Genomic DNA, 18897 nt, shown 5'->3' on the forward strand with positions numbered 1-18897 from the left:
GCCGTGAAGGAAGCCCTGCCGTGAAGGAAGCCCTGCCGTGTGGTGCGGACCGACACTTGCGGTCTGAGAAAGAAATAAAAGTGAATTATGTGATAAAGGGTCAGATGTTCAAAGCATTTTTCCGGTCTCAAATGGCCTGATTCGCAGAATCTGATAGTTTGCGACCGGATAATGCATTTTCAAATTAACTAAATGCAATTCATTAACTTGTTAACGAATCGCATTTAGCGTTTGCAATTCGTGATTTGGAAGGGGCGTATTAAGGGTACCCCTTCCAAATACTGAACTGATATGGTGTGAATTACTGTTTTGCGACCTAATACTTTTACACAAGTTTAAAAATGGTGCTAACCCATTTGCAATGGGGAAGGGGTCCTTAAGGGACCCCTTCTTTGAGAATGTAAATAATGTTTTAAGATCAGGCAGATTTCCTACTCTAAAAAAAAAAGAAAAATCATAATCTTTAAGGCTTCTTTTTTTTTTTTAATGGTCTGTATTTCAAAAAAAGAATAAGAGATTGCTTTATTAAAAAGCAATCAGAGACATGGTGGTCTGCTGACTTCAGCAGGCCAACGTCCCTGTGATGGCAAACTGCGACCTACCTTATTAATATTCATGAGGCAGATCGATTTGTGACCCACAAGGAATCCCTAAATAAAACTCTGAGTTTCATACATTAGGAATAACGATTTCCTAATTGCGATTCGGAGAGAATCGCAGTTAAGAAATCGGTATGCTTAATTTTTATACATCTGGGGCAGTCCCCCTGTGGTCCAGACTGTCTGAAAGGAAAGGCTGTAGCATGTCATCTTTTGTGACACACAACCAAATACAAATACCTGTGGATGAAGTGTTTGCATTCTGCAGTTAGGAAAGCAAAACTGAAGCAGATTTCTTTGTAACTCTGAAGTGTGATGGAAGCAACGATTTTAATAGGATCAAAACAAATCAAGCACTTTACTGGTTGATGCGCAAATGATAAATATTCACTGAAACCCTATTTCCAAAGGTTATCATTTCTGTGCCTTATGGTTTCATCAGCAAAACTGAAGGTCTGTGCAAATGTATTGGTCATTTCAGTGGAAAATGTGTTGTCTGTAAATGGACTATCACACGATGCTTTAGTTACTTTGTCCATTAAAGCTAGATGGGTCTCAAACGTTTGAAAAATTGGGTCTAGGTTCCAGAAAGGTTGGGGAGCACGGATTTAAAGCATCTTTATTGCTCATTCACCTTCCGTAGTCCCGCGTGGTTATTTTGGCCAGGCTTTAGCATGGATGTCCATTCACCGAAATGCAAGGGGTAGCGGAAGTGACATCACACACCCTTTGCCTCCACTTTCACTCACACACATACTTGCACATACACTCAAATTCACTCATATGCACACTCTCACATAAGCTCACTCTCACCAGCAAGCACGCATACAACTTACATTTAAAAGCCTTTTTTTTCACCTACCTCAGCTGCCATGTAAGGGCATATTCCAGCTTATTGTACTCTATTTTTATTACACTATTCGTGAATGATATATTCTATTTATTCACTATTATTGTAATACAATATTGACAGAAAATAAAGAGTGGCGCCCCAGATACCCCTGTGGTCCTACCACTGAATTTGCCACCTCTGAGGCCAGCGTCGCAAAGGCAGTTCTAGGGTAGCAAAGGGCAAACCAGGGGTTGCAGCTGCGACCCCTGGTGACATCAAAATGACTTCCTTGGGCTTTAGCAGCTCCTGCACCCCTACCTTTCAGAGCCTATGTGCTGAGCTTGAGGAGGGTGCTTGAGAGGTAGGTCTGGGGCAGATCAGGGAAGATTTTGAGTCACTGGGTGTTGTCTGCTGAGAAAGCTTTGAGGTAGAATTGTGTGTCATGGCCATATTGATGGATCTTGATTCTGCTGTCTGATTATAAATCCAAGGGGGTGAAGACCATGAGGGAGATTATCTTTCCCTACGGTAAAGGAGACTTCAGTACCAATAGTGTAGGAAAGCTAGGTAGGGTTACCTGAACGAGGTGAAGATGCCTGTGGCTGAGCCCCGTACCATTCACTCTGGGCGTCGATGTTAAAGATCATTTCTCCAATGTGGATTCGGAGACCACCATTTTTGCAGTCTCAAAAGTTGATTCCAGCTCCACCACTCCCAGTGACCATTCAGCAGGTCTTTACTTCAGTCTGATGAGTGTTCTGCTCACTTTGTTGTGATAAGTAGATCTATTGGTTCAACAAATTCCTATTTCAAGGCAGAACGCGTTCCCTACCCTGAAACGCACCCGCTGCGCTTATTTAGAGCATGGAGCTCATATTCCTCTCTTGCAGGCTCTTTGTTCCATGGCAGTCGCAGTCCTCTGTGGGAACCTGTGAGTAGCCGCCCATGCTAGCCGAAATGGTACCTTCTGTCACTCTGTGCTCCAAAGCGTTCCCTCGCTGAAGTGCACGCAGCGTGGTGATTGAACTCTGAATTTGTCCCCGCTGGGGGGGACCGTCATGGTGCCTTTCAGTGCCCCTCTCATCGCAGTCGGAGAGTGTTTTTTAATTAGTCTGTAATGAAAGCACCAGGGATCATTTCTCGATTTGCACAAAACACCATGGATTGCTCTGCATGATTCTGTTTCTTATTTATAAGCCTTAATAGAGATACAGAGCAAGATCTGACTCTTTAATTGTTGAACATTTGTTTGGGTGAGAGTGACACAGAGGCAACTCCTGCTTTGATGATCAATTCATGAAAAGCTTTTCCTCCCAAATACGGTCACTTCCTGATGCCGGTGGTGGGACGTGTTTCTCACCATTCTCAAGAAGCGGTGTAGTGCATGTGCCTAGAAGTTTGTCTCTTCCTTCTTTGGGTGGTGCTAGTGCGTTAAGACTGATATTTCCTTTGCATTTTTTTGTAAATTTTATTTTCATTATTTACTATTACTATTATTTACTATTGCTCCAAAGGAACCCAGGTGGGCGTTGATGCACCTTGTAGTGTTTTAGGTAATACAGAGATTTAAGAGCTAACGCCATGATTTAGCCAGTCTTTAAGGGGCCTACAATTACCATATGTAACATTGCTATGCAAGCTTATAACCATGCAGGGAAGTCGCGAGCCATTCAGCATTAAAAAAAAAAAGGGTCTGAAAGGTGATAAAACGAAAAGGTTTGAAATTTGCTGTGGAAACACAGATTCCCTATGTTTATTCCACATTGAGAAGGAGCCGACTCGTAATGTTGTAATAATGCTGCACTTGTAACCACTCGACATCCAGTATAGGGACTTCCAGGTGCGGCATTAGTACATTGGACATTACGAGGACCTCATAAACAAACATTGGCAAGCGAGTAGGTCTGGCTTGCACATTCAGTCCTGACTAAAACATTTGAAAAGTCTGTTGCATTGTGAAAACGAAAGCATTGATTGCATTCTGCATACAGTGCATCGGTGTGTTAAATAAGTTAAGGTGTTATGACTCTTTGTACATATGAGATGTAAAAAGTGACCGACATGCAATCGATGCACAATCATTCATAAGAGGATGAAACACACAAGTGCATGAGGTGAAAGAGGAATACTCCTCTGGGCAGAACCAAAGTCTATTCTCTGCATTATCATAAAGAATCAAAACGATAGGTCTAGCAGACAACTGCACTGTCAAGCCACACCTAAAAAGGATATTGAAATCTACCTTGGACAGTCCTTGTCCTTATTTCTCCTTTTGGTCAGGAATTTTCTCGGTATCTTGAGGTGGCCTTATAACATACCATTGGTTCCCATATATATATCTGTCCCTTGTTGTTAACCCCTTCGCTGTGGCGGCTATTCCGCCGCCGCGCTAAGGGGGCGGGGCGGCCGCGCGGCGGGTCCATGCTGGTGACGGAACCACTCCGTCACCAGCCGCAGCTGAGCTGTGCTGATGACGGAGCGGTTCCGTCATGGCCCCACCTTAATAGAACGCCCAGCGCAGGCGCGGAATCCACGCCCTGCAGGCGCGTCGGGCGGGCCGTGGCGGAACCGCTCCGTCATCAGCACAGCGCCACCGCGGCTGATGACGGAGCGGTTCCGTCACCAGCACGGAAAGTGCTAATATTTAATTGCGGCGTTTCTCAAATGTTTTCAGTCATGGCCCAAAATGTGTGGGTGGACATGTGTTACGTATGACATTTTTTTCACGTTTTAAAATGGAAAACATAATATTTTTAAATGATGCAGGGAATTAAGTAAACATGTTTCCTGTTCAGAGCAAGAAGAAATTATGTTTTCTTTTCCACTTGGGGACATTTCTAGTTGCAGGAAGCGCTTTTTCTTCATTTATTGGATCTTGTAATCAATCCAATTTCAGTTATGTCACAAACAAAAAGTATCACAAATTGAATAGGACACACGCATGCCCTCCTTAACAAATGACGAGGGTGACTTGATGTGAAGACCGCTGGCACCAAAGTGCTGACTAAACTCTGTTTCGCGGGCTCCTATTTCAAAAACCTTGCACAGTAAATGAAAATGTTATTTCCTACGGATCTGATGTAATTGAATCCAAAAGAGTACATTCTGCAGGTGCACTGGGCTTAGCACTGTGAACTTTATTTTGCAGTACCACCAGCTGCTGGTTGTCAGGGATGGTACGGTGGGCCAGTTCCACTTGACAAGTGTGTGTTCCTTTCCCCTCTGTGTGCCAGAGGTCCGCTCACCAGAAGTGATTGCGCGCCCTCCGCGCAGGTACGCGTGACTTCTAGAATGATGAGCGGCTTCAGTCGGGGCAGCTCTCAGCGGGGAGCACGCCAAGACTGAACGCTGCATAGTCGCCTCTATGTATCTGTTTCCTCCGCTTGCATTGCCAAGGCACGCCCATTTTACTAATTCAGGTAGCCTGATCCCTCAGGTTCATTTGAACAAAAGATGACATTGCTACTAGGGCCTTCAGCGCATAACGTATGTTTTTGTCATTGTTCTTTTATATTCTCTGAGGCCTACGGGTGTGTAGTGTGTACTTGACATTTTTGGGGGTTGTGGATTTAGGAGGTGGCCTGAGCTGGGATTCAGCAGGTGATCTTTTTGATTGACAGTGTTGTAAATAAAGAGCAACTGGAAATTGAATATTGATATGTAAGCCTTGATGAAGGAAGCTTTAAAAATGATTTTGTGTCCAAATGAAGCAAATCAAACAAAATGGAAAAACTATATTACAATATAGATTTTAGTATACTGACTGAAACAAATTGCATCTTTGTGTCGACTGTTTCTATGGGCTCTGCTTAGGTTTTTGTACTGAATTTAATTTCCAGAAATACAATACGTTATTATTCATGTCCCTGGTCTGCCTCTTCAATCCAGCTTTACATCCAGCAAATGGGGCGTGTGCCTGGAGAAAGCAGTATTTCCTGAAGATGGTGGGATAATTGGCTACAATTGATTAGGATCTGGTAACTTATTAAGGCTGACAATTTGCAGGTCAAGAGATACTGCATTAGCACTGGGGAATAGAGAGCTACTGAGTTTATTCTGGGTAATCGATAGTTACTGCATTTGTTTTGGATAACTTCTTGTCTCAGACGAAACATGGTACTGTCTACACTGCTTGGATGACTGCTGAGGGATCAGTCTACTAAATTGACATCACAAAGATTCCTCACTACATGCATTTTTGGACTTTCGAAGGCCTGGGAGAATGGGCAGAACCTTGGAGTTACGAATCCCATTCCTTCGCTCCCTACAGTGACTATGTGATTGTTTAAGCTGCCGTCACTCTGTAAAGGGCACCCTTAACCCCTTGTGTGCTCGTGACGGAACTGTTCCGTCAAGAGCCTCGGGTGGGCTGTGCTAGTGATGGAACGGTTCCGCCACGGCCCGCTCGCCGCGCCTGCGCGGCGCGAATTCCACGCCTGCACGGCGCGAATTCCGCGCCTGCGCTGAGCGTTCTATTGGGCGGGCGGGGCCGTGACGGAACCGTTCCGTCACAAGCACAGCCCACCCGAGGCTCGTGACGGAGCGGTTCCGTCACGAGCACGGGAGCGCCGTGCGGCCCCCCCCTCCCCCTTGGCACTGCGGCGGAATAGCCGCCGCAGCTAAGGGGTTAAAGTATGTCCTGCACAGGATGGAACAGAAATCAACCTAACTTCTTGGAAATACTAGTAAAATCTTCTTCACAGATTATTATTGCGAAAAGAAACCCTAACTTGGAGTGGGCCACAGCAGGTCTGGACCATACTTTGACAAACTGGTCCCACGCGAGACCACTGCACAAAAAAGGTGGACCCCTGATTGGTATATAGTGAGCCAGTTATTTCAGGAGTTCTGCCTGATGCAATCATCCTCCTCTGGAGCATTAAAAGCTTTGTAAATGGTATTCATAAGGCATATTTTCTATACCCCTACTGGTATTCGTTCAGAGAGCATATGTATTCTTGCAGAATTTAGATCACATTCATTGTAAAATAAAGAAAAACACGACCTTTAAAAAAACTACGAATCACCATGATCAGTGATCTGTGAGCTATGTGATTCAACTGGAATTGATCTATTTTGTCTAGTTGTTGACCCCTTTCCACTTAACCAAATTTTATTTTTAAAGAATAGATCCAAGAAAATGCTTTCTTATTGCATGCTATTAATGGGTAAGCAAGAATAGGTTGATAAAGGAAAAGCTTTGGGTTGGTTCAGTTGTTTACTAATCTGTCAGATTACTTAAGTAGAAATCCTTCTTTTCTCCTCTGATGTATTTGTTTCAACCTAGTTGTGCTAACTGTTCATTGGGGTCATCGTCAGGACATGGCACTGTTCTTCTGACATAAAGCGGTGGTTGTTGATTTTATATTGTTCCTCTGTAGGGCCATACCTTAAGATTTGAAGAACCTAAAGTCAATAATCACTGTGCTGATGGCTCAATAAAAATGTGTTCATGAAGCTGCAAGTCTTGCACTATTTTCGCTATTTGTGGTTTACTTCTCTGTTCTTGCCAGCGGGAGTGTTGATTTCCCATACTGTATTCAGTTCCTTGTGGCATACTGCAGTCTGTCTGGATCATTGTCAAGATACAGCCTTCGTTCTACAGCTGCCATCAACTCACTGAGATTTTTTTTAAGTTAACAGTAAGCCCTGGTGCATGGGCGGTATAGTAGCCGATGAGGTCTAACTAAGGTGCGATTATTGCTTTTTGAAAACTCAACCCAATACCCTGCCATGATGATGTGGAATGTTGTTTGCTCTCCTTACAAATTCTGCCACAACAATGTGAAACACAACAAAAAAAACTATAAACTAAACAAGCACCAAACTCTGAGCCAAGCTGATAGTATGGCACATTACATACACGAGCACCACTCCTACAGAGCGAGATAGAGCTGCGCTAATCGACACAGCTGCTTCCTTGGGGTTTGCTATTGGCTTCTGTAGCGGATGCGGCCTCCAAACGTATGTGTGTCTTCAGTACGTACAAATGTATTTGTTAACTTCCATATGTCTTTGGTTGTTTGAGACATTACACTTGTCAACATCCCTTTCTAGTATGAAAAATTCCAATAGAATATTGCTGGTGTTTGGTGTTGATCTTGCCTGTTTTGTTCTTGGTCAAGCTATTGCTGTTGTGGCTGAAAACAGTCTGTGGAATTCTCCCTTCTGCATGGTTAGCTTCCAAATGGGGACACTTCCTCCTTAGAGTAATGAAAATTGGGAGGATTTAAGGAGGCTACTGAGGGAGCTTCTCAGTTTCTGTTTTACATACTTTCAGAGTCTGAGTTATCAGACTGGATCACAAGATGAGCCCTAATGGGCCCATTAATAATACACATGCGAACATTCAGGAGGGCAGAGATAGCGCATTGAGTAGAGCTAACTGGTGTCATGTGAATTCTCTAAGCAAATTTGCATCTCGTTTCCCTATTGTGCAACGGAATAATATCTCGTAGCAGCCAAATCTGCAATGTTAAGTTCCACACACAGATCTGCCGTACGGTTTGTAGCCAGTGCTTGGTTATGGGCTGTGTTACTAGGCAGGAAGAGCCAGTGTGATGGTTTGCTTCCTGGCAGTGGATTGTCTTGTATGTTCATGCCTTCCTTCAAGGCACTAACATCTTTGTGTATCGTCGAAGCTGAAGTGTGTATTATATGTATAAGGGTAATGGTAAATAGAGAAGCCAAGATTCCTTCTCCAATTTACCCACTGCCATTAGGTGCAACAAATGAAGGAATCCTTTATTACCCTTCATGTCTTTTTTGCAAATGCCCTTATGAGGACCTGGACTTTGAAGAGATTGAAGGGGATGGGCTGGGTGCAGCAGAATAGATGTTTATGCAGAAGGATATTCGGGTTTACTCTAGTTTTATACCATTAGCAAAGTATATAGCAGCCAACTGGATGGTTTTTAATGTGAGAGGTATTTCACTTCTTTTTAAAGAGTGATAAGCACTTGGTGATTTTTAAAGCAATTTGCAGGTGCTGAGACATCTTCATTTGTGTAAGGTAAGTGCACAGAACCTTCAAACAAATATTAAAACATTCTAATGTTGAGAGCTCTATTGAAGACAGTGCCGTAGCTGCTGGCTTATAATGGCTGGTATAAGCCCGCAGCTCCAACATTCCAATGTTTGTCTCGTTGTATTTCTCTTTTTAATTTAAGAACATTCAACCCTTAGTGGGTGGAATGTTCGAATAGTCTTATAGCCCTTCTGCCTCAGGTTATGCTGGTTGTTAAAGGCTCTCTCCTTCGTTCTAAGCCCTCACCAGCGGGTTATAATAATTCACCTATAGTTCAGAAACTGATTCCTCAGCAGACCATAACAGCCTCATAACATAATCTGCTGCAATGTTAATTATTGTGTTAAGTACTTTCGCCAATGCGCTGTACAGTTGTAACAAAGAAAAAAACAAAGGGCTTGCTAAGAGTAAATGCTCTGACAAAAATAGACCTTCTCCTGCTTCAGGAGGATCCGGATCTTATTCTATTCATAGAATCCCTATCTCCCACCTTCTGTAAATTCTTGAAGATCCTCTTTTGGGAATCAACCTTGTGTACTTGACCGTGCTTAAGAATATCTCTTCTTTGCTGATTTTTAGAATGTTATCTGTGGTTAAAACTGCAGCTGTCTCAAGGATGTGTATGTACGATGTAGAAGCATCCAAATCGAACTATTTTGAGAAAAATAATCGCTTAAGAGGTGGGATAGTTTTCTACATGTGAGTTCGTTAAGTTTTGGAAATTTGAATTTGAAGAGATAATGAAATTGCTCTTTTAATATCTGTACCCTCAAGCCTTGGACTGTGATATGAACATGTGGCATGAGGAACGAAACGCGAAGGAAAGCAGCATGGAATGAGGGGAGATGGGGCACTGTGAAGAGGGTGAAATATATTTTAATAAAATGCATCAGCTCCTCAAAACTCTTTTTTGGAGTATTGCTTGCTATACAAATATTGTTGAGATAGAATAAGGAATTGGAATGGGAAACAAGACACAAGAGAGCTAATGAATGGTATTCATTGTAGACGAGGGACAGTAGTCCTAAGAAGCAGATTGGCTGCAGTGTTTTCAGTGTACAGGGCTTGAGCGCCAGTTAAATAATCAAGTAGAAGAAGATGATTTCTAAATTTTATGGAGAACGGAATCTTGTAACATTGGTTCCTATGGGAGAAAAACGCTTATCGGTTTTACAGGTAAGTACTGGATTTACAAGTGGGAGTTTTGGGGGTTAGGACTAAGGTTCTCAAAGGTCTAGTTGGGCAATCGAGTTTACCACCAGCGGCACTGGAGCGGCTGGGTGCAGAGTGCAGGGGCCCAATGTTAGCCAATAGGGCTGAGAGGGCCTTCGGTTTGTGGCTGCTTACGAGCAGGCCACTCTGGTGTGGGAGCAGAGCTCTTGGTGTTTGGATCAGCACTGCAGGGGCCAATCATTCAGCACAGAAGTTGCACCACCAGCGGCACTGGGGTAGCCAGGTGCAGAGTAACAAAGCGACGTTGGGACCCAATGGATACCAATGAAGATCTTGGGTTCGGAAAGGAGGCTGAAGGCGACTACTGGCTGAAGAGGTACGCAGGGGTCTTGAGGGATGATTGGACACCGTCTGTGGGGTCACCCAAGGCTGACAGACTTCTTTTGTTGATGGATTGTTCTGATTGCTTACAGTCGCAGTCTGATTCTTCAAACCGCTTCGGTCGCTGTTGTGGTCTTCTTACCGCCTGCGTTTGCAGTTGGGGTGATCCTTCAGGTTGAGGCTGCAGGTGTTGTCTCGAAGCTTGTGCGAGGTCAGGGGTCACCAGATCCTAGGCCAGGACTGCTGGGGAGGCCTCCTTGTTATGTAGGGACACTTGGACTTGGGCTCCAGCTGTGGCGTCCGGTTGCAGAGTGGTGCAGGACCCAGGTCTGCCGGGGTCTGGGTTCTGGTCTTGGAGTCTTTGGTTTGAGCAATCACGGGAGACAGTTTGTAAGGTGAGTGCAGAGCAAGTCCTTCGGACTCTGGGGCTTGCTGGCCTCGCCGGTTTCTTCGCTGTAGACAGGTCGGAGTCAGGACAGACCGGTAGGGCTGGGGCAAAAGCAGTTTGTGTCGTCTTCCTCCTGGGTCAGCACAGCTCTTCGGTCCTTCTTCTTTCTTGCTCAAATCTGAGGCGGCAAAGTTCAGGATTGCCCCTAGATACTAAAGTTAGGGGCGTTAAAGGAGTGCAGGTCAGGACCAATGGGTCCCTTCTTTGAGGTGGGTACACCTCCTATTATGCCACCCTCCAGTGGGAGGGGGCCTGAGCCTCTCCCTAATTGGCTCAGCCCCATCATCCAAGATGGAGGGGACTGACATGTGAGCTTCACCTCGCCTCCCCCACATGAGGGGTGGGGTTGGCAAAGGTGGGTACACCTTTCTTCCTAACTTGGTTTTCCCACTGATTCTCCTGCCCAAAGTGGAGGACAGAACCAGTGGGAGCCAGTTGCCGGGGGGCAACGAAAGGCAGGGACCGCTTCCAAAGGCGACAGGCCTTTGAAGCTTCCCCCTTCGTGGATCCAGCCCATCCTGGGGGAGGAGGCATGACACCTCTGCCTAGGATGGGCTTTGTTTCTGGACCCAGAGAGCGGAGGCTCTCCACCCAGGGATCCAGAAACCTGTCTGGTGGTGGCAAATGGCGGGCAGCCATTCAGGAACCACACCAGGGCTGGTCGATTTTCAGGGGGCATCTCTAAGATGTCCTCTGAGTGAATTTTACAATTAAATCCAACACTGGCATCAGTGTGGGTTTAATGTGATGAGACGTTTGCTGCCAAACTTCCCAGCCATTATGGAACTGTGGAGTTCGTAATCCCCAACTCCAAGAGCACATACTCTTTATGGCAATACTACATTTACAATGTCTAAGAATGGGCTTAGACACTGTAGGGGGGAACAGGGCTCTTTACCAATGCACCCTCACTTTAGAGCTAGTGCACCCTGCTAGAGGGGTGAATTACCTAGGCCTTAGGCAGTGGGTTGCAGGCATGGAGCACAGGAATGGCTGCCATGTCGACTTCACTTTTCTCAGTACAAAAACACGCATCATGCAATGGCAGTGTGTGGGTGTTCAGGTACAGGGCTTCTAAGGGTGGCACAATAGATGCTTTAGCCCTCAAAGGCCTTCTCTGGTCACAGTTCCTTTGGTTCCCACTGTACCTTTTACAAGGGGCTTACATGTGGCCAGAGATGTGCCAATTGTGGGTACAAAGGTACAGTCTTGGGAAATAACACCGGCCCTGGGAATTTGATTGGCAGGGACCCAGGGCACATCAAGTTAGGTTGCTTCAGCTGTCAGGCAAAACGTGGGGGGTAACAATGCAAACAGGGCACGTTCCTAGTGTAGTGTACTGTTGGCACCTCATTAGAAAGAACTCAGCCTCCAGTAAAACATTTTAGCTGTGGGCAACAGGACAGGGAGGTCCAAAGGAAGAGGTGGGGTTGACGGCAATGGAGAGGGACATGGAAGTGGATTGTGAACAGGAGATGGATCATTTGAATGGGAGTCTAGAAGCAGAGAATCAGGCGTGAAATTTGGCTAAGGGAATTCACCTAATACATCAATAATGGAAATCCACGTAGAGAGCTTTTTGTGGGAGAACTGAATTTATTGAAGTTTCTTTCAAGATGCCACCAACCCTATTAATCGGGGTCAAAGGTATGCCTTCCTGTAGAATATACTGATGTATGTACATGTGTTGTTTGATGTAGGGCAGTTTGTCTCTTTGTTCAGTGGGAATGTGTGGCACATATGTGGTAAAGCTTGGCGTTCACAATAACAGAAAATCAGGCTTTATATTGGTGCAAAAGAAAGGAAGGTTGTATGTAGGTGAGAGATTGGTATTCTAAACGAGGGCCAGAGAGGCTGGACGTGTCTGATGTGTTCTAGAAGAGAGAGTGGCTCACTTCCTAGAAATGTCTCCGGGGCTGGCAGAACCCTGCATCAGCCGGGTAATCAAAGGCAGTGGAAGTGCTTCTTACCGCCTGTGCCAATCAGCGTGCTCATCGGAACCAAAGTGGAGGGGAGGATTAATGAGTGTTTTTGTCCTGCTTTTGAAGGTTAAACGTGTATAGGAGCTGGATTGCATGAGTCACAGTTTTCTAGGAATTAATCTGTTCCAAAGTCTTTCGGTGTTGTGCCTTGTCTAAATCAGCAACAAATACTACATTCTTGTAGTTCCTGCTTAAGTGGCCAGTGAAAGTAACTAGAAAGAAAAATATTTTGGAAGCAACACTGACGAAGGCAGATCAGTTTTTTTTTCCAAACATTCTATTTTGTGTCAAAAAGACACTTTGGTCAAGAAAAGAATTTAGGTTCCTTAGTTAAGCTTATAAAAGTGACAGACGGGTGAAAAAGAAATCTGTGTTTTGTAGTATTCCCTTGTAGATCAGAATTGGTTAAATGGCAGAGGATCTCATTGGTTCTTCTTCAAAACTGCAAGTTCTAGCCGGTGCCTTATCAGTACGACTAGCCACTGCTTTACCGGTACCCCCATTGCAAAGCCTTTGCCACCTAATGAGGGAGCTTTCTGTGGTTGCATGACTTAGAACCAGAAATAAAGTAAATATGTCTAAAAAACATATCTTTAGATTTGCTTAAAAGACTTGGAATTTGTAGTTCAACATATGTGACGTATGTCCAACCAAAATATTATACCCAACCATCTCACATGCTACCGCCATTTTAGAAGCCCATCCGGATTCCATTTCCCGTACCCCCCTACAGAGATTGGCCTGACCGAGTTCTCACTCTTTGTCCCCTCCGAAGCCATGTGTTTTCAGTTCTCATTTTCTCTGAGGTATCCACTGTCACTCGCCTTGTACTGAGTGGAACCGTAAACTGGCAGCCAAAGGATTTCTGCTGCAGGGGGATTGAGCCTACAAGTCCTATGAAGGAAAACAAAACATAAAAACTTCTTGTCCTTGAACCCAAACAATATGGCCTGGCACTGCCATGGGAATTCCACATCCCAGGTAAGTCTTAATTTCTTCTGGCTGTTCTTTGCTGTCTGTGAATAAACTGGCCCTTCCCTGGGCGCAGTTGTCCTTCCATTGCTCTTTCACCATCTCTAAATGCTCTGATAACATGTTGGCTTCCCTACTTGACAGAGCATGTCATCCGATGCGCAGTTCCTGAGCCTCTCCTTCCTTTCCCTCAACAATACCTCGCTAGATGACATCCTTTCATTGTTTGACTCCCGCCACTGATTTGCTGCTCCTAAATCACATTATCTTGCCCATGTTTTCTCCATCTCTTTTCAGACACTGTAGGCTTGATGGCCCTTCCTTCTCTCAATGGAACTCTGCCAAGACCCACCTGCTTTCTAGCAACAACTGCAATGGGTTACCACTGACCTTCAACACTGCCTCCAACTCCTGGACACTTCACATGGACATTCATTTTATTTATTTTTGCACTTTAGTCAGAAAAGTGGAAGATGTGTCATAAACAATAAATTACTCAGTCACATAGCTTTCCTCTTAAATATAGTGAACAATATTCTCAGTATGCAGTGATGTGGAATTGTACAAAATATCTGCTTGAGGTTGAGATGCTTCTAACATCAACCAGTCCTGTAACAAAATACACTTGCCCCTTTTTTTGGTGCCATGAATTGAGGTCACCAATTTTGATAGTGTTCCTAATATATTAGAGCTCTGATAAGAGCTCCTCTGATTATACCAGGGCTCAGACTTTATTAGGGTTTGGATTCTAGCAGTGTTCTAATTTTGACACATTTCCGCAAATCTACATACAGGGACTGGAAGTAAGCAGCAAGTTGGAGGGTTGGAATGTACTGTGGGGAAACATCCTTTACAACGCAACTTTTACCACGCAGTGCTTTTACATCTCAACTTTTACAACGCAAACCATTACAACGCATTGCGCTGGGGGGGCGTCTAGGAAAGGGAATAGATTTAATTTACTATCCAACACCTTCCCTACTATCCACGGGGACTGGAGTTGGAATAGTAAATTAAACTATTCACTATCCAGCACCCCTCAATACTATGCGTTGTAAAGGCATGCGTTGTAAAAGTTGCGATGTAAAAGCATGCGTGGTAAAAGCATGCGTTGTGATGTCATACATCCGTCCTGTGAGTCAGTGCACACCAGTAAACGTACATGCTTAAGGAGTTTCAACTCATTCCCAATCTCTTCCCATGCTGTAGAAGTTTAGAAATGTGCATTTGATGAGGGCAGCAGGAAAATGTTTTACAGAGTGGGAGGAAAAAAGAGGATGTAGAGAAAGTGAAATTGCAATTACTCAGAAGATTTTCACATGTGAAAATATATGTGGGTGTAGTTGCTCATGCAAAAAAATGAAATTCACGAAATTATGATAGTGATACAGTTTCCAGCACTACAATCATGAACCTTGATTGTAAGTTCATAAAAGTCGTAAGTGAATCTTGTCCAATGCAAAAACATACTTGCAGGTGCACTTTTGCGACTTTATTCGTGTATTAAGCCCCTGATTTATTTTCATGTTGACTTTAGGATTTTAGCACAGATTCCCCATTATTGTTTTTATTTTTTTAAATATTGGCAATACGTTTTACTAAATAATGCCACGAGAAATTGTATTTAAAGTTGTACAAGGATTTAGTATTTTTTCAGGTTTAATTATTTTGTGCACATTTTATTTTTAAAGGAAAACAATCACCTGTCTTGCTTCCATGAATCTGCTTGTATTTGCATATAAACCTCTTTTACGGATACCTACTGTGGTATTGTAAACTGGCAACACAATTGTGTCTGCTACAGGGGGTTAAGCCTACTGGTCCTGTCAACAATAATATAAAAATGTATTGTCCTTGACCTCGAACAGTATGTCCTGGGTGCAGGGCCATGGAAGTTCTATACCCTAAGCTCCTTCCTCAGCAAATAGATGCCTTTTCGCCTGATAGAAAAGTAAGTTTGACCTGACCATAATAGTTATATAGAGATTGCTATTTTTGTTTGAAAGCAACACAGGCTGCCCCTAAAATAGCATCACATCTAGTTCTTATTGTGTGTGATGTTTTGAAATCCTAGATTGGCAGAAAAAAAATCTTGCCTTCTAGGAACCTCTAAAGCATTTATAGCATATTCCAATCAATCAATCAATTGATCCACATTTGTATAGCGCAGCACTGTTACCCCTAGGTGTATCGGTGCACTTAGGGTGCTGTCTCCTTCGAAAAGCCAGGTTTTGAGTTTATTTCTGAAGTCCACCAGGAAGTGTGCTGTTTGGAGGTGGAGGGACATGTTATTCCAGGTCTTGGCGGTGATGTAGGAGAAGGAGCGGCCCCCGCTGCGACGGATACTGGGGTGTGTGCGAGTGCGGCAGAGCGCGTCTTGCGGGCAGGTGGGCGTCCAGTCAGTTGTTGATAGGGCTTTGCATTCTTGTGAGGATCTTGAACTGGCATCTCTTCTGGATGGGGAGGCAGTGGATGTTTCTGAGGTGGGGGGTGATGTGTGTCTATTTGGGCACGTCCAGGATGAATCTGGCTGCATTGTTCTGTATGGTCTGGAGTCTTCTAAGGTGCTGGGTGGAAATTCCGGCATAAAGGGCGTTGCTGTAGTAGAGGCGGCTGGTGACAAGGGCCTGTGTGACGGTTTTCTTGATGTTTATTGGGATCCTTATAAAGATTCTGCTGAGCATGCGAAGGGTGTAGAAGCGGGAGGTGTTGACTGCGTTGACTTGTTGTTTCATGGTCAGTTGGCTGTTGATGATGTCTAGGTTGCGTGCCTGGCCTGTCGGTGTGGGTGTTGGTCCGAGTACTGCTATCCACCAACAGTGGTCCCATATGGAGGCGTTCTTGCCAAAGATCAGTACTTCTGTTTTGTCAGAGGTGAGTTTGAGGCAGTTGTATCTCATCCATTTGGCTACGTTGGTCATGGCTGTGTAGTGGTTGGCCAGTAATCCTGATTGTGAGGCATAGAGTAGGTGGTTCTGTTCCTGGTATTTGGTGAGGTGTTGTTTGATGGCTTTTTTAAAAGAAAAAAAACCATCAACTACTTGCCTGACCCAACCCCAGACCTTCAAGTGAATTGTGAAGTAGTTATAGCAGATGTATCTAAACCCCAACTAGAATACCATCAATCTCAGTGTTTGTGGTTGTGAAAATCTATAGTCTCGACATGTTCTCCTATGTCTCGCCCAATTTCATGTGGTCCTTTTGTGTAGCTTGCTCATTCGTGTTTGTTGTTAAATGAGTCTACTAGTCCAGCCAAAAATCTACTCTAGGGTATCTTCGTTACCCCAGTTATTCTTCATTTTGCAGAGCGATGCTTTCGGTTTCTGCCCATTTTTTGACTTCTGCTTTTTATCTGTATCGGGTACGGCCCGCCGAGGACCTCCAATGCATTTCAATTTGCTTGCTTTGCGAAAACCGAGGCCATTTCCAGAAATCTAGAATGCACCCATCTCTTTTTTTGGCCTTGCGTGTAGGCCGAGCTCGTACACATCAACAGTGTACAGGGCCACTCTGCCCACCTTCCTCTCCAGTTCAAAGGTTACCTCCTGCCAACAGGTCGTGATTGTCCGGCAGCTCCACCGCAGGTGTACAAAGTTTACGTACCGTGCATCTGCCATTTTTAAAGAGGCGTCCTGTGAATGACATCGCCACGAGCCGACATTGTCAAATAAAGGGACGTTCTGGAGTGCCTACTGTTGATGATTGTTAAAGATACAGGACCGAGCAGAGAACTTTTTTTTCTCAATGCCTGATGGTCCCTTTAACGAATAATAATGGCCTTCTTGATGATTAATCTACTGCTCTAGATGGCTTTTAGCATTGTTTTTCCTTTCTTAGTCGCCGGGTGCCATTTGTACAGTCGTTTTATTGTAATGGGTTGAATTAACTGAACTAAAAAATAAAAAAAATTAAACCTGATGGCAGCCTCCAATGAAATTCGCTGAAATTGCCTGACGCACTTTGTTACTTGTTGGGAAATGCCCCGGAGGTGCCAAGGAGCAGTGTTTTCGAGAGGTATTTTGAGCACTCTGCCATGCTAATGCAGTGAATCAACAGCTAACCAGACAGCGTAGGGAGGCAGTGGGACTTCTATTATCCTCCCACCTAATGTGTGACTGCCTCCTCCAGAGGGGGTTTATTTTTAGTAACTGTCCTTCTGTGAACAGTGGAACACTCTAATCAAGCCACACTGTTTAAGATTATAAACCGTATCTTCCAGACTTAAAAAACAAGCCACAATTGCCCATCCCTTAAGGTTCAATTAAAAACACGTTTAAATATGTACCACTTTCTGTTAATTAACTATGATTGCCATTTCTGGGGAACTGCTCCTTACATTTGTGCTGTCTTGGGTCTTAAAGGAAGCATGTAACAAGCATGAAGTCTTTCTACATGACCGGTAAAGGGAGCTGTTAAATAAATGGACCTTACCTGTACCTGAGCTGGTGATATTAAAATTAATAGCTGGCATTCGGGGCAGGGAAAATTCTTGCATATACCGTACATTGCAGGGTAAGCTTAGTGTCCAAAGGTACCTATTGGACATTAAAAAGTAGCCTTGTGTGGACACTTACCTTCATGGAGGGTGAAGTGAGACTTTTGGGAGGGTTCACACATTGATCACATACATATGTGGAAGTGGTAAGGTGGACTCCAATGCCAGTCACAATGGTGCACTGAGCTGCAAAGACCAAGAGCCTGCCTGTGCTTGCAGTGCTCCCCGAAATACGCCTTGCTATACTCAGGATCGCATGAAGAGTTTCCAAAAATGATGCATCTCGAGTTCAGCTCTGTCCCGTCACGGTCTCACCCCAGGGTACACAGCTTGATTATGAGCTCTAGTCCAGAAGCATGGCGGCCACCAACCTTCACCCTCCCACTGCTGTGAGCTAGATACAAGGGGTGGACATTATACGAATGGCTATATGAATGTAGTGGTGTTGGCTCGTTGTCAATGCAATGAATGGTGGGTCTAGGCAGCCAAGGCAAAGAACCAAAGGCAAAGCAAAGATGAACTTCTAAAGATTGGAAATGTATCTTAGTATCTAAAGGTTGTCAAGTAAAATGTATGTATTGACTGAAAATGTAGTTAAAGTTACGTTAGAATAGCCATTCTAAAATGTCGCCTTTCAGAAGAGCCAATGTTGATACTTTAACAACAAACTTGTAACAAAGCCCTTTTCAGTTTTAGATTAATCCGTATTAGACAAAGCATCATTCTGATGAAATATAAACATGTACAGCAGCATGAAATACCCGCGGGATAACAAAATCATGTAGCGAGAATTTTAGTAACAACAATATAAAATGATTATATGACGGCTAACCAATTAAATGTATCAGATACTAGGTGGCATGTAAAATATGGTGCAAAAATCAATGGGGGAAAGGATCACTTGTCCTGAGTAACCAGGGTTTTAGTGCTCTTATTCGGTTTCGGTTCCGATAAAAAAAAAAAAAAAAAACCCTCATTCATGTACCAA

The 18897-nt window shown here is 44.1% G+C and overlaps 1 protein-coding gene and 1 non-coding gene across 3 annotated transcripts in view; both read left to right on the forward strand.

Annotated features, from left to right (window-relative positions):
• Positions 1-18897, forward strand: part of FAM168A (family with sequence similarity 168 member A) — a 489029-nt gene that overhangs the window by 328667 nt on the left and 141465 nt on the right. The window lies entirely within an intron of this gene.
• On the forward strand, positions 7078-7218 carry LOC147693634 (U4 spliceosomal RNA). The gene has a single exon (XR_015299550.1). It is a non-coding gene; the product is annotated as a U4 spliceosomal RNA (small nuclear RNA).

This window comes from Lissotriton vulgaris, chromosome 8 (genome assembly GCF_964263255.1).
Source record: "Lissotriton vulgaris chromosome 8, aLisVul1.2, whole genome shotgun sequence".
Lineage (NCBI taxonomy): Eukaryota > Metazoa > Chordata > Amphibia > Caudata > Salamandridae > Lissotriton > Lissotriton vulgaris.